Genomic DNA, 11,597 nt, shown 5'->3' on the forward strand with positions numbered 1-11,597 from the left:
TAAATCACTTATACCGGAAAGGTACTTTGATTACATCAAACGCCACTGCGTAAATGGGTGGTTATAAAGGTGGGATTAAGTATCCGGAAAGTATGAGTTGAGGCATATGGATCAACAGTGGGATTTGTCCATCCCGATGACGGATAGATATACTCTGGGCCCTCTCGGTGGAATGTCGTCTAATGTCTTGCAAGCATATGAATAAGTTCATAAGAGACCACATACCATGGTACGAGTAAAGAGTACTTGTTAGGAGACGAGGTTGAACAAGGTATAGAGTGATACCGATGATCAAACCTCGGACAAGTAAAATATCGCGTGACAAAGGGAATTGGTATCGTATGTGAATGGTTCATTCGATCACTAAAGTCATCATTGAATATGTGGGAGCCATTATGGATCTCCAGATCCCGCTATTGGTTATTGGTCGGAGAGAGTACTCAACCATGTCCACATAGTTCGCGAACCGTAGGGTGACACACTTAAGGTTTGATGTTGAAATGGTAGAACTTGAATATGGAATGGAGTTCGAAGTATTGTTCGAAGTCCCGGATGTGATCCCGGACACGAGGAGTTCCGGAATGGTCCGGAGAATAAGATTCATATATAGGAAGTCATATTCCAAGTTTGGAAATGATCCGGTGCATTTATGGAAGGTTCTAGAAGGTTCTAGAAAAGTCCGGAAGAAATCACTTTGGAAGGCGGAGTCCCGAAGGGACTCCACCACCCATGGCCGGCCAACCCTAGGGGTGGAGTCCTAGGTGGACTCCACCTAAGGTGGCCGGCCACCTCCCCCTCATGGGAAGGTGGGAATCCCACTTGGGTGGGAGTCCCACCTTGGGTAGGTTTCCCTACACATGGAAATTTTGGGTTGGGGTCTTATTCGAAGACTTGTAGTCCAACATTTGGGGGTTCCACCTATATAATGAGGAGCAAGGGGAGGGGGCCGGCCACACCAAAGCCATTGTGGCCGCACCCCCCATAGTGGCCGGCCACCTCCCTCTCTCCCAAACCCTAGCCGCCCCCTCTCCTCTACATCTCCCGCATAGCTTAGCGATGCTCCGCCGGAGTTCTCCATCGCCACCGCCACCACGCCGTCGTGCTGCCGGATTCAAGGAGGAGCTACTACTTCCGCTGCCCGCTGGAACGGGGAGAAGGACGTCGTCTTCATCAACACCGAACGTGTGACCGAGTACGGAGGTGCTGCCCGATTGTGGCGCCGTGATCAAGATCTTCTACGCGCTTTTGCAAGCGGCAAGTGATTGTCTACCGCAGCAACAAGAGCCTCATCTTGTAGTCTTTGAAACTCTTCAAGGGTGAGACTCGATCATCCCCTCGTTGCTCCCGTCTTCTAGATTGCATCTTGGCTTGGATTGCGTTCTCGCGGTAGGAAATTTTTTGTTTTCTATGCAACGAATCCCTACACATGGGTGAAGTATAAATGTTAGTAGTGAATTATGGTTGATTAATATTCAATGTTATGATATTTAAGTTGTGGTCTTATTCTTCTAGTGGTGTCATGTGAACGTCGACTACATGATACTTCACCTTTATGGGCCTAGGGGAATACATCTTGTACTCGTTTGCTAATCGCGGGGTTGCCGGAGTGACAGAAACCTGAACCCCCGTTGGTATATCGATGCAGGAGGGATAGCAGGATCTCAGAGTTTAAGGCTGTGGTTAGATTTATCTTAATTACTTTCTTGTAGTTGCAAATGCTTGCAAGGGGTATAATCACAAGTATGTATTAGTCCTAGGAAGGGCGGTGCATTAGCATAGGTTCACCCACACAACACTTATCAAAACAATGAAGATTAATTAGCTATATGAAGCGAAAGCACTAGACTAAATTCCCGTGTGTCCTCAAGAACGTTTGGTCATTATAAGTAAACAAACCGGCTTGTCCTTTCTGCTAAAAAGGATTGGGCCACTCACTGCAATTATTTCTCTCGCATTTTACTTACTCGTACTTTATTCATCTGCTACATCAAAACCCCCTGAATACTTGTCTGTGAGCATTTACAGTGAATCCTTCATCGAAACTGCTTGTCAACACCTTCTGCTCCTCGTTGGGTTTGACACTCTTACTTATCGAAAATACTACGATACACCCCCTATACTTGTGGGTCATCACTGCGCAGAAACAGAATTCTTACTGTCACGAAATTGAGCAGCCCCGTCTGTAGGTAACTGAGAAAAATCTGCCAATTTACGTGCGTGATCCTCAGATATGTACGCAACTTTCATTCAATTTGAGCATTTTCATCTGAGCAAGTTAAGTGCCCCAGAAAATTTTGTCTTTACGTACTGTTCTATTTTGACAGATTCTGCCTTTTATTTCGTATTGCCTGTTTTGCTATGTTTGATGGATTTCTTTGTTCCATTAACTTTCAGTAGCTTTGTGCAATGTCCAGAAGTGTTAAGAATGATTATGTCACCTCTGAATATGTGAATTTTTGATTATGCACTAACTCTCTAATGAGTTTGTTTTGAGTTTGGTGTGGAGGAAGTTTTCAAGGATCAAGAGAGGAGGATGATACAATATGATCAAGGAGAGTGAAAACTCTAAGCTTGGGGATGCCCCCGTGGTTCATCCCTGCATATTTCAAGAAGACTCAAGCATCTAAGCTTGGGGATGCCCAAGGCATCCCCTTCTTCATCGACAACTTATCAGGTCACCTCTAGTGAAACTTTATTTTTATTCCGTCACATCTTATGTGCTTTACTTGTAGCGTCCGTATGTTTTTGTTTTTGTTTTTGTTTGAATAAAATCGGATCCTAGAATTCTTTGTGTGGGAGAGAGACACGCTCCGCTGTTGCATATGAACACATGTGTTCTTGGCTTTACTCTTAATGTTCATGGCGAAGGTTGAAACTGCTTCGTTCATTGTTATATGGTTGGAAACATAAAATGCTACATGTGGTAATTGGTATAATGTCTTGAATAATTTGATACTTGGCAATTGTTGTGCTCAAATAGATCATGTTTAAGCTCTTGCATCATGTACTTTGCACCTATTAATGAAGAACTACCATAGAGCTTGTTGAAATTTGGTTTGCATGATTGGTCTCTCTAAAATCTAGATATTTTCTGGTGAGGGTTTGAACAACAAGGAAGACAGTGTAGAGTCTTATAATGCTTGCAATATGTTCTTATGTAAGTTTTGCTGTACCGGTTCATACTTGAGTTTGCTTCAAACAACCTTGCTAGCCTAAGCCTTGTATTGAGAGGGAATACTTCTCGTGCATCCAAATCCTTGAGCCAAAAACTATGCCACTTGTGTCCACCATACCTACCTACTACATGGTATTTCTCTGCCATTCCAAAGTAAATTGCTTGAGTGCTACCTTTAAAATTCCATTCTTTGTCTTTGCAATATATAGCTCATGGGAAAAATAGCTTAAAAACTATTGTGGTATTGAATATGTAGCTTATGTATCTTATTTCTTATAAGTTGCTTGTTGAGCGATAACCATGTTCCTGGGGACGCCATCAACTATTACACCTTTGTTGAATATCATGTGAGTTGCTATGCATGTTCGTCTTGTATGAAGCAAGGGTGATTTATCATGATCAAATGGTTTGAGTATGCATATTGTTAGAGAAGAACATTGGGCCGCTAACTAAAGCCGTGATCCATGGTGGAAGTTTCAGTTTGGACAACAATCCTCAATCTCATATGAGAATATTATTCGTTGTTGAATGCTTATGCATTAAAGAGGAGTCCATTATCTGTTGTCTATGTTGTCCCGGTATGGATGTCTAAGTTGAGAATAATCAAAAGCGAGAAATCCAATGCGAACTTTCTCCTTAGACCTTTGTACAGGCGGCATAGAGGTACCTCTTTGTGACACTTGGTTGAAACATATGTTATGCAATGATAATCCATGTAAATCCAAGCTGATTAGGACAAGGTGCGGGCACTATTGGTATACTATGCATGAGGCTTGCAACTTATAAGATGTCTTATGCATAACACATATGAATTATTACTACCGTTGACAAAATTGTTTCTTTGTTTTCAAAATAAAAGCTCTAGCACAAATATAGCAATCCATGCTTCCCTCTGCGAAGGGCCCCTTTCTCTTACTTTTATGTTGAGTCAGTTTACCTACTTCTTTCTATCCTAGAAGCAAACACTTGTGTCAACCGTGTGCATTGATTCCTACATACTTGCTTATTTGCATTCATCATATTACTTTGTGTTGACAATTATCCATGAGATATACATGTTGAAGTTGAAAGCAACCGCTGAAACTTATATCTTCCTTTGTGTTGCTTCAAAGCTTTCTACTAAGAATCTATTGCTTTATGAGTTAACTCCTATGCAAGTCTTATTGATGCTTGTCTTGAAAGTACTATTCATGAAAAGTCTTTGCTATATGATTCAGTTGTTTATTCATTGTCTTTACCATTGCTTCGAATCACTTCATTCATCTCATATGCTTTACAATAGTATTGATCAAGATTATGATAGCATGTCACTTCAGAAATTATCCTTGTTATCGTTTACCTACTTGGGGGCGAGTAGGAACTAAGCTTGGGGATGCTTGATACGTCTCAAACGTATCTATAATTTCTTATGTTCCATGCTACTTTTATGATGATACCCACATGTTTTATACACACTTTATGTCATTATTATGCATTTTCCGGCACTAACCTATTGACGAGATGCCGAAGAGCCAGTTGCTGTTTTCTACTGTTTTTGGTTTCAGAAATCCTACAAAGGAAATATTCTCGGAATTGGACGAAATCAACGCCCAGGGTCTTATTTTTCCACGAAGCTTCCAGAAGACCGAAGGAGATACGAGGTGGGGCCACGAGGCGCCGCCACCATAGGGCCGCGCGGCCCAGGAGGGGCCCGCGCCGCCCTATGGGGTGGGCCCCTCGTCAGCCCCCCGACGCTGCCCTTCCGCCTACTTATAGCCTTTGTCGCGAAAACCCCAGTACCGAGAGCCACGATACGAGAAAACATACTGAGACGCCGCCGCCAATCCCATCTCGGGGGATTCAGGAGATCGCCTCCGGCACCCTGCCGAAGAGGGGAATCATCACCCGGAGGACTCTACATCACCATGATTGCCTCCGGACTGATGTGTGAGTAGTTCATCCTTGGACTATGGGTCCATAGCAGTAGCTAGATGGTTGTCTTCTCCTCATGTGCTATCATGTTTAGATCTTGTGAGCTGCCTATCATGATCAAGATCATCTATTTGTAATGCTACATGTTGTGTTTGTTGGGATCCGATGAATATGGAATACTATGTCAAGTTGATTATCAATCTAACATATATGTGTTGTTTATGATCTTGCATGCTCTCCGTTGCTAGTAGAGGCTCTGGCCAAGTTGACACTTGTAACTCCAAGAGGGAGTATTTATACTCGATAGTGGGTTCATGCCTCCATTGAATCTGGGACAGTGACAGAAAGTTCTAAGGCTGTGGATGTGCTGTTGCCACTAGGGATAAAACATCAATGCTTTGTCTAAGGATATTTGTGTTGATTACATTACGCACCATACTTAATGCAATTGTCTGTTGTTTGCAACTTAATACTGGAAGGGGTGTGGATGCTAACCCGAAGGGTGGACTTTTTAGGCATAGATGCATGCTGGATAGCGGTCTATGTACTTTGTCGTAATGCCCGATTGAATCTCACTCTACTCATCATGATATGTATGTGCATTGTTATGCCCTCTCTATTTGTCAATTGCCCAACTGTAATTTGTTCACCCAACATGCTATTTCTTATTGGAGAGACACCACTAGTGAACTGTGGACCCCGGTCCAATTCTTTTACATCTGAATACAATCTACTGCAAACATTGTTCTTTACTGTTCTTCGCAAACAAACATCATTTTCCACACCATACATTTAATCCTTTGTTTACAGCAAGCCGGTGAGATTGACAACCTCACTGTTAAGTTGGGGCAAAGTATTTTGATTGTGTTGTGCAGGTTCCACGTTGGCGCCGGAATCCCTGGTGTTGCGCCGCACTACACTCCTTCACCAACAACCTTCACGTGGCCCTTGACTCCTACTGGTTCGATAAACCTTGGTTTCTTACTGAGGGAAACTTGCTGCTGTACGCATCACACCTTCCACTTGGGGTTCCCAACGGGCGTGTGCTTTACGCGTCAACACTAGCCTTCACTTGTACTGAGCGGGAATGCTGCTCGTGCTTCCAAATCCCTGAAAACCAAGTTATTCCAAAGTGTCCACCATAAATACCTATGCATGGCATTTCAAACCATTCCAAGTAAATTTTCATGTGCTACCTTTAAAACCTTCAAAGTACTTCTCAATTTGTGTCAATGTTTTATAGCTCATGAGGAAGTATGTGGTGTTTTATCTTTCAACCTTGTCATTTACTCCTGATAGACTTTCACCAACGGACTAGTGGCACATCCGCTTATCCAATAATTTTGCAAAAAGAGCTGGCAACGGAGTGCCCAGTCCCAATTAATTAACTTTCATTAATAATTCTCTTCACATGTTTTGCCCTGATTTATCAGTAAGCAACTTAATTTGCAAATAGACACTCCTCCATGGTATGTGAATGTTGGAAGGCACCCGAGGATTCGGTTAGCCATGGCTTGTGTAAGCAAAGGTTGGGAGGAGTGTCATCCATAATGAAACTAAAATACATGTGTAAACAAAAGAGAAGAGGGATGATTTACCTTGCTGGTAGAGATAACGTCCTTCATGGGAGCCGCTCTTGAAAGTCTGGTTGACAAGGTAGTTAGAGTGCCCACTACCATTCGTTGACAACAACAAACACCTCTCAAAACAATTTTACTTCTGTTTTCAAAATGAAAAGCTCTAGCACATGTTAATCCCTGCTTCCCTCTGCGAAGGGTCAATCTTTTACTTTTATGTTGAGTCATCATCCTTTCTTTGAGCACCTTCTTGAGAGCATAATTGTCATTCTTAGTGTAATATGTTTGTCCAGAATATGGTTAACTGTGGTATAACTTTGATGCTTTTACCTTTGATATATTTATTTCTAGTCTATCCATGAAATTCAGAGGTACCTGGGCATTTATGTTTTGCTGTACAAATACGGGCAATCGAGATACCACTTTATCATATCTTTTTATGAGCATTGCAATCCTGCTGATAGATATGTTTCATGATACTTATTATTAATTTGTTGGTATCTTTTTCATGATTGACATAACTATTAGATGACTTTATTTGCATTTATCTTATCATGAATTGCCTAAGTACTCGTCCATATAATGAGAATATATACATCATATGAGCAAATGTGTTCGTGAAAGTTATTTTATCTGAATTGCTTGAGGACAAGCAATAAGCTAAGCTTGGGGGGAGTTGATATGTCCAAAACGTATCTACTTTCCCGAACACTTTTTCTATTGTTTTGCCTCTAATTTGTGTATTTTGGATACAACTAACACGGACTAACGTTGTTTTCGGCAGAATTGCCCTGGTGTCTTATTTTTGTGCAGAAAATCAACTTTTAGGAAAATCCCCGGAAATAATTGCAATGGGCCTATTTTCACATAAGACCTGCGGAGCCAGAAGACGAGACGGAGGGGGGCCACGAGGTGCGCATACCACATGGCGGCGCGGTGGGCCCCTGGGCCGCGCCGCCATATGGTGACGCCGCCTCGGCCAGCCTCCGACGCTCCCCTCTGGACTACTTAAAGCCCTTGACCTAAAAACGCACGGGGGTTCGACCAATTTTCCAGAAGACATCTAGAACTCCGCCGCCATCGAAAACTCTATTTTCGGGATCAGAAACTCCGTTCTGGCACCCTGCCGGGATGGGGAATTGGAGGAGATCATCGCCATCGACGCCTCTCCATCAACCATCCATGCTTCCCCCATCCATGTGTGAGTAAATCCCCGCTTTAGGCTAAAGGCGATGGTAGGGATTGGATGAGATTGTTCATGTAATAGCCATAAGATTGTTAGGGCATGGTGCCTAGTATCCGTTGTTGGTACTTTTATGATATTGTTGCAACTTGTTACGCTTAATGCTTGTCAGTAGGGCCCGAGTGCCATGATTTCAGATCTGAACATGTTATTGATTCATGATGATATTCATTGTTTTATTATCTTACCTGCAAGTTGTATACACATATTGTTGTCCGGAACCCGAGGCCCCAAAGTGACAGAAATTGGGACAACCGGAGGGGAAGGCTGCGATATGAGGATCACATGTGTTCACGGAGTGTTAATGCTTTGCTCCGGTACTCTATTAAAAGGAGTACCTTAATTACCAGTAGTTTCACTAGAGGCCCGGCTGCCACTGGCGGGTAGGACAATAGATGTTGTGCAAGTTTCTCATTGCGAGCACGTACGACTATATACGGAACACATGCATATGGTTATTTAGTACTTGGATACTGTTTTATTATTATCTGCAAATGCCTTGTCTTGATTACTACATGAGTTATCTTATCCATGCAGCGCCCGTTCATCCATCCCTATGCCTACAGTATTTTAATCCTGCTGTTTACTATAATCACTACTGATGTCTTTATTACACTGCTGCTTATATTTCACTACTGCTACTGCTATAAAATTGTTGCTACTGATAAACTCTTGCGAGCAAGTCTGTTTCCAGGTGCATCTGAATTGACAACTCCGCTGTTAAGGCTTACAAATATTCTTTGGCTCCCCTTGTGTCGAATCAATAAATTGGGTTTTACTTCCCTCGAAGACTTTTGTGATCCCCTATACTTGTGGGTCATCACGAACCCATTTTTGATCATATATAAGCGGTGACAGATGATTTGGTGGGAGGATAAAACGGTTCAAAAAATGTTGTTGACGAAAGTTTTTGGCAGAAACCTTAGCTCCTTTATTATTAGGTATAGATACGTGATTGTTACTTCTTCGCATTACTTCTTCAGGAACGACCGTGCATCCATGCTCTTACTGTAGAGTGCTCTGTGAATTGTGATAGATGCTCTTGCATTTGAACTTTGAAGGTTAGATTTTTGAATGGTTTGTTAATTTTAGATTCACAGGGAGACAACCTTCCCGGTTATATTTATAGCATAAACGAAACAAGTGTGCAGAAACATTCAGTGTTCAATCTGAAAAGCTAAAGCAAAGCCATAACTTTTTTAATGCATCGAAGTTTTAAACTAACTAATACCACCCACACCAGGTGACAAGGTATTAACTTTTTAATGCCTACAAGTTGTAGACTAGGGTTTCGCGGAAAGTAGAGGGCAAGTAGATCTCGAAGGTTTCAGCCGAAAAGGTGCTCGACTGCTAAAAACTAGGGTTGTGTTAAGAATGAATCGGTCCTTTCTTTCTCCCTCGACTCCCCCTTACATAGGAGGCGGAGCCGAGGGTTTCGTGACGTACACGTTACAAACATCGGGAGAGTCTTTGAGTTCGTCCCGTACAAGTACAAGTCTCTATTCCTAATATATCTATATCTTCCATATCGACGCTTTATTGGGCTTCCGGGCTTTGTAATCTTCGGATCGTGGGCCTTCGGTAATCCCCGGGTACCTTCTTCGGCAGGCCCATTCGGGATGCCTATGTCACCAGGGTACTAAACCAAACCTCAGCTCAGCACCAACAAAAACACACCAAACTCTAACCAAAAAACTATCCAAAAGCCACCACAGCATTACATTACACCAACATCTAAATCACCTATGTTCACAAGCTATTGAAGCAGATCAACCCAACACGACAAGGACCGAGGAGTCTTCCTCTGGATGTTCCTTCAGGTACGCCAGAGAAGCTCTCCCCCCATGCGCAAGCTTTGAGGTAGGGGTCCAGGAGGAAATCCAATCGAAGCTGGTGCACTTCAGCTTGACATCAGTGCCAGTGGTGCCTTGATGAGTTTCAGCAGGGCCTCCACAAACAGATCCACCTCCTTCCAAGTTTGATCCTTGAAAGAAACTTTCCAGTTCCTCGGGTATGATAGAATCAATCTCCACACTTGTTTCATATCCATCCAAATCAATCTATTAAACACTATGCTATTTCTAGAGTTCCAAATCCCCCACAAGACAGCAAAGGAAATAAAATAAAATTGCAAGAATCTTTTATTGCATAGCCATCTACCAGCTACATCTACAAATTTATATCAATCATATAACTAAAGCATTTCTCTACCAAAAACCAAATGCTTTTAGAAACTATACAATGAAAGAAAAGATGATGCACACTCTGAAACTCTTTGCAAAAAAGAACAATCTATGGGTTTTGGAATTCCTCTATGTCTCAGATTATCTCTAGTCATAATTTTGTTCTGGAAAAACAACCGAAGAAACACCTAGACTCTGGGAGGAATTTTAAGGTCCCAAACAGCAGGAAGATAAATTGGAGTTATACCCCTAAAATTAACTAAAGCATACATGAATTTTGAAGAATATACTCCATTAGTTTCATATGACCAAATAAGTTGGTCTTCCTTAGCAACTAATGTTATGGTGTTGGCAATAGCAACTAATTCCTACCACTGCACCATCATTTCATCAAAAAATGCTCTTCTAATATCACATCTCATATTTGTTCCATCCCAAACCTCACACACGGTTTTCGTTTGTTGGTTAGAAACAAAATAGATATCCCAAAACGGTGTAGTTGAATTAGTGTTACCAAACCAGATGTCCTCACAAAATCTAACACTTCTACCATTACCAATCTTTCACTTATAACCAAAACTCGCAGCTTCAGCAGCTCCCATCACCCCTTTCCAAAAGGTTGATGGGTGAGTAATCATGGCAACATAAAATGTTTGGATTTCTAGTATTATATTGGCTATATATCACTTGTCTCCACAAAGTTTCTTCACCTTGTATATATCTCTTAACCCAAGACCCTAGTAAATAAATAGTAAGATCTTAAAGGTTAGGAATACCCAAACCTCCAAACTCTTTCCACATACATATAGAGGGCCAATTAGCTAAATGAATCTTATGATTCCCCTCTTCATCATTCCCTAAACAATTAGCTAGTTGAGTATTAATGAGCTTCAAAGCCCACTTAGGAAATTTAAAGAAAGATAACATATATATAGGAATACTAGAAAGAACAGATCTTACTAACTCTCTCTTGGTAGCAGAGGACAAAATTATTCTTCTCTAGCCAATCATTGTACCTAGGAGAGCATCAATCAAAGGTTGCAAATCCTCTCTCCTCAACTTATCATAGTGTTAAGGGATCCCAAGGTATGTAATAGGAAAAGATCCTAGGACACAATCAAAAAAATCTAAAAAAGGAGTACACTCCTCTATGTCTACATTGATGGGGATCAGCTCACTCTTATGATAGTTAATGCGCATAATCGAAACTTGTTCAAAACATGTCAAAATCCACTTCATATTTGTTGCAATTCTACTATTTTTCTCTAAGAAAATTAGAGTATCATCAGCATATTGGAGGTGGACCACACCTCCAGGAACAAAATCAGGACATAGACCATTTATTAGCACCTCTCTACCTCCTTTAAAAAGTATTTTCGAGAATACATCAACCACAAAGTTAAACAAACCATGGATAAAGGACCCCCTGTCTTAATCCTTTACCAATAAGGAAAAAGACACTCTCTATCTCATTAATTTTAACTCCACAGAACCACAAGTAGTAAGAT

This window comes from Lolium perenne, chromosome 3 (assembly GCF_019359855.2).
Source record: "Lolium perenne isolate Kyuss_39 chromosome 3, Kyuss_2.0, whole genome shotgun sequence".
NCBI lineage: Eukaryota > Viridiplantae > Streptophyta > Magnoliopsida > Poales > Poaceae > Lolium > Lolium perenne.